Here is a 6,308-nt window from a genome sequence, read left to right on the forward strand (position 1 = left end):
TCTATCAAAAAAAGTTTTACTAAAGATGGTATAACTCAACTAGTTAATAAGGAAAATACTTCTACTTAACAAATGCAACAAATAATCTAATCTAAACAATTTCTTTTAACTCTTAACTATATCTTTATCTATTAAAAATTGTTCAAACAAATAGTATCCCTACTTTTAAAACATCTTGAATTAACAAGAACTAAAATGATTTCTATAGTTGAAAATAACAAACTTTCTAAAAGTTACAGTGATAGAATCTACCTTGACGTCCAGATTCATATGAGCATAATGACTTGCACATTCAATGAATTCAAAACACAAATAAGATCCAAGTAATTCCTTTGATTATCCAAGCTTTAATCATGAGTCTGAAAACAAAATACCGACTAAAAAATACTAACAAAACTATCAACTAGCTTCCTAAACTAACTAGCTCCCTAATACCACTAGTACATTAGGTCTCCATTTTTGACAAAAAAATTTGACGACGGGCCAATTTGGCTTGTCAAATTCACTTTTATTTTTAATATGATCCCAATATGGTTAAAATTTTGACAAAACTTAAGTTGTTTTTTCAAAATTTTGATGACACTTAAGTTTTGTGTCAAAATTTCCACAACACATAAGTTTTTTGTCAAAATTTTGACGTTGTTGGGATATAAGTTTATTATCAAAATTTTGACATTGTGAGGATATAAACAAAAAAAAGTAAAAATCTCATTGTATGCAGTAGATTGCAAGTGCGTGGGAGGCTTTTTGTGTGCATTTCTAGGGAAAGGGAAATCGTGACCGGCATGGCTTGACTTAACACCCACTCTTATGGTCATTTATGGAGAATGGAGGGGAAACTAAAATTCATTAAATTTTGATTGATTCTATTTTATCTTCTTCCCCTACCAAAATTTTCCATCCATTCATTCATTTAGGATTAAGTATTTAGTCCATCTTATATACATGTTGAACGAACATAGTTCCTTAAGGCTGAAACTCAATCGACTGGTCTATCAACGCCAATCTTAGACTATATGGATGCTTAAAGAGAAATCCCTCTGCTTGACCACTGAAGATACAGGTGTGATTGGAGATCGTGAATGGAAGTGATTTTGAAGTTGAGCACAATAGGAAGAATGAAAGAAAGACAAAGATATAGATCACAAGGGTACAATAGAGACATAGATCACAAGGGCACAACAGAGGCATAGATTACAACTAGGGCACAATAGAGACATAGATCACAAGGGTAGAATAAAGACATAGATCACAACTAGGGCATAGTAGAGACATAGATCACAACTAGGGAATAACTAAGACATGGATCACAAGGGCACAATAGAGACATAAATCACAACTAGGGTACAACATAGACATAGATCACAAATAGGGCATACCAGAGACATAGATCACAAGGGCACAAAGGAGACATAGATCACAACTAGGGCACATCAGAGATAGAGATATTTTACTGTACTAATTATACACCTCTATAAATGAATATTTTATTGTACTAATTATACAAATCAAAATGATAAAAAATATAAGTTATATAATGAGATAGATTGTAATGTAGTTAGATGTTGAATAAATAAAGTAGTTTTTGAGTGTTGATTTTTTTCAATTTATTGTTGTTGTTGTGTTTATGCAAACTTTAATACTTAATTGATATCATGTGTGGACTGAAAGAATTATTAAACAATGATATATCTAGTTGAAGAAGATATTAAAAATAAATAGAAATAAGAAATAAAAAAGAAGCCTGAAGCGTAGATCAACCAAAAATGACAAAGCTTGTGTTCAACCTACATGACATTCATAGAAGATAGAAATAGGAAATACAAACAATAAATATCACTCTTTGCTGTGATAGAATCAACTAGGGCCCAAACCATTATCATAGTGAAGTAGAACATTAAATCTATAGTTGACAAAAGAATCCCAAACTAACTTGTGATTTATCACCTAATATAAACAAAAAACTTAGAGTATAAACATGCATTGCACAGTAGATGTTCCTTTTATTGGAAATTTACTAAGAGCCTCATAATAGGAAGAACACATTGAAATTAAATGTTATCAAAGAGCTATAGGTAAGATAAAAGGTCTATGAGAGAGAATCTCATTAAGGAGACATTAATAATTCATGACATCCTATAGGCCATCCAATAGATATTAAGCATCTTCTTCTCATCGAGGATCTTAGAGATCAAGGAGTCGCACCTTATGGAGGAGCACAATATGGTAGATGTATAGACGATGCATGTTTCAATGTATAGGGCATATTTTTTCTAGTATTGACTATGACCCAATATTCTATGTGTGTGTGTGTGTGGATGTTTCATCTTTATTTCTTCTTTTAATATATCGTTGATTGATTTTCATGGGAGAAATAACATGATAATTAAATTGCTAAACATTTGATGAAAGAAATGAATATTTATATAGAATATATTTATATGTTGTTAAATTTGAATCTAATATAGTATATGATTAAATTAAAAGAAGAAAGGTGTCAATATCCTCTAAGTAATACCTTAATCATAAATAATTTATATTATGCATAATATTCAAGCCCCAAACGTGAATTTTTTTTGTCAAGAATGAAGCAATATATGAAAGAACACATAATGCTTTGAATGTAAGGAGAATATAGGCACACAAAAATATGTGGATAAGGAGAGAAGAAAACCAATGAAAGGATAAGGTTAAACATAGTATCGACACAAGTGCAATGCATATATAGGGTCTTTAAGTGGTACACTGTCCATTTTAGTTATTGTGTGTGCATCAATTCCATAGGATTCCATCAAAATGTAGGATAAAAACCAATTTGGACTAAGCTTTCTTTTCTTACGATGTAGAACATCAACATTATGTTGATTCTCATAAAGTATTATCTCCAATAAAAAATATCATTTAATCACTTTAGTGTTTTACCTTTTTTGAAGAGGTTTATGATATGCTTTGATGTATCCAAGTGTATTAATTTGATGTTCACCCAATATTTAATGGAATGAGTTCAAGATCTATGTTGATTACCTATCCCCTTTTTTTCTTCATTTATACCTCTCTTCATCATGGTAAAGAGCCTAGGTGGTGTTGTACACCTATCCTCTTGTGACATTATTTGATTAAAATACTATACATTTATGATTTAGTGTGCTATATCCCCAAATGACGCTTCCAAACAGCCACACACACCTATACTGCAATAGTTTTTAAATTATTGATAACACAATATCCATAAAGAATGGTTGTTGTAGAGTAGAATTGAAACAAATTTGGCTTCTATCACCAAACATGACATTGTTGTTGAGACTCAAGGGACAAATTTGAATCCCTACTTCTGATTGTGCAATATTGTTTTGCTAATTATGATGTAATTAACACTAGCACATGTTTTGTGAACTAATATTTATTTAGTCCAATGTTTCAAAAAAATTAAATATTGATGAATTGAATAAAAATAATAGTATAGCCATATATTGAATCCTGGCTTACTATAGATGTAGCTATGCACTCTAATCAATAGAGAATGGAAATTGGTTTTATTAGAGTCACTATGGAAATTAATACACAAATAGATATAACACAAATACTTCATTTGGAAACCTTCCCACACTATTCAAGAATGGTAGTTTTATTTCCCTCAATTCACATTATTTTTATGATAACTTTTTATATTGACCAAAGTAGAAAAATCGTGGCTGGTGTATTAAGATGTCTCAAAAGCGTATGAAGAAGGAAAGCTCAATGATCTCCTTTATAGGATATACACTATGACTTTGATAATACCTTTTCTAATCTACAATGAGCCTTCCTTATTTGATGGATTTCCATTTTCTCCTCATTCCTTTCTTCCTCTCCAACATTACAATTCCATGCCTTACCTTCATGCACCCTTCTACATGGAAGAAAGGTGAACTTCCATAACTCGCTATGCTTTAACCTTCCACATATTCATGTACAAATTGTATTGCTAGAAGCCCAAATAAATTCGTCACCATTAAGATGTATTTATATGCTAACATAGAGAGAAGACCTAGTTCCTTTCTTCCTCTCCAACATTGCAATTTTTTCTCCTTTCTTTCTTAGTAAATCCGCTTTGAATAAATCATGTGCTAATTTTATTCTAATTTAAAATCCTCCAAGATTTGTGCTAGAGATGCAAGAAGGAATGTAAAGATGAAGTGGTTCTATTAGGCCTCTTAGGACATTTTATCATTCTTGCATTATTAACCATACAGTATACCATTATTGGATCTAAAACATGTCAATTTAATTGTTGTCTTCATGCCTTCTTCCATGGTGGGAGCCTTCAAGAGGTCTTTGGCTTTAAGAGCTTTGAGGGGTGCCCCTACACCACAATGTTTGAACAACTATAGATGCTTTGGGGAAATAAATCAACATATATTGAAACCTATAAATTTATTAACCATTCATTACATGTATAGAAGTAAATAATAGAAATGTAACATTCTACACACAAGAATAATAATATTTTTAAATGAAAAATATTCAATGTGAGAAAAACCATAGCTCTCACTATATGAACATTGGTTACACAATTTTAAGCTCTAGACTAAGCAATCTCATTGATCCTAAATTGATTTTTATGCTAATGTGTGCAACCTTAGGGAAAGATGTACTATACTTGTAGACTAAACATTGCTTCTTGAAGATAAGATATGACACATTCTTTGAAATGATAAATGTAATGCATTGTTGTAAACATATGAAACTAACTTCACTAATACTCATCTAGAATTGTGGATCATCATACACCATACAAAAGAAAATGTTATTCAATTAGGATTCAACAATGAATATATATATATTTTCAACCCTTACTGAAGAGATAGTAATATTTTATTATTTTATTATTTTTGATTATATACAAGATACTACTAATGCTTGTATGTTTATATTTGATATAAGTTTATAGCCCGAATATTTTCCTATGAAGAAAGTCCATGCCTAACAATATGAACCCATAACAAAATAAGGTGACAATTGCTAGATTGTGGTCTCAGTTCAAAAGAAAAGGTGATGTAGAATGTTATTATCCTTGCAAAAAATGCAAGGGCTTAAAGAATAAAAGAATTCTAATCACAACAACTCAAAGAAATTGTAGGCAACATGATCACATTGAAGCAGGAAAGGGTTTTTGTCCTTTGGTGGATGTGGATTTCGATCTAGTGGAACATAGAGGTGTGAATATCAAAGCAAAAGGTAATGCTCCCATGGAAGAAGATGATCCTAAGGAAAAGAATACAATTGAAGATGTTGGTATTGGTGCAGCTGATGATGTACCAGAGAACAAGATTGAAGAAGATGTTCCTCGCGCAATTGATGAAGATGATGAAAGTTGTGCATCTAATGATGATGATGAAGAGAACCTTGATATACCTATAATTGAAAAGGCATATGAGCCACTATACCAAGGCTCCCAAATAATAGTTCTCTCCACTGTATTGTTATTGGTAAACTTCAAGGTCATGAATGGTATATCTAATGTAACAATCTCATGTATGTTAAGGTATAGTGTCATTTTTGTCATCTTCTATGTTATCATACCATTAATGTTCTTTATATTAACAATTTTTTTTCCATAGGTTGATAGGTGAGTGTTTTTTACCATCATCAAACATTCTACCTCGCTCTTAATAAGAATTATCGACCTTTATGAAAGATATTGGAATGGAGTATCAAACAATACTTGCATTTCCCAATTATTATATCATATATCATAAAAAAAATGAATTTGTAACACAATGCCCTGACTGTCACATTAGTGGATATCAATCAAATCAAATAACCAAAAATGTGCCTCACAAGGTTCTTTGGTACATTCCCATTATTCCACATTTGCAATAATTATTTAGGTGCACTAGCTTGGCACAATTTATGGATTACCATGCATGCAATAGATGACACGATGAAATTATGCAAATTTTTACAGATGGTTCTACATTTAAAGACATAGAAGATAGGTGTCCAGTATTTAAAGAAGAACCTCATAATCTGAAGCTTTCATTGGCAACAGATGATTTCAATCCATTTGGAGAGATGAGACTTGGTCTAGCCTATTTTTGTTAAAAACAATAAGATTCCTCCTTAGATTGTACTAGGTATTTTTCCATTTAATAGTCATCTAAATTAATTTATAAACATAGTATCAAAATGACCATAATATTTATGTTTTGTTTATGTTCATTTAATTAGGTAAGTACCAAGTGAAAGATATGAATGTATATATTGAGCCTGTGATTGATGAATTGTTGAAGTTATGTAATGGGGTCACTATGTACAACATCTCTAGA

Source organism: Cupressus sempervirens, chromosome 11 (genome assembly GCF_028749045.1).
Source record: "Cupressus sempervirens isolate cs-2001-9-10 chromosome 11, ASM2874904v1, whole genome shotgun sequence".
Classification (NCBI taxonomy): domain Eukaryota; kingdom Viridiplantae; phylum Streptophyta; class Pinopsida; order Cupressales; family Cupressaceae; genus Cupressus; species Cupressus sempervirens.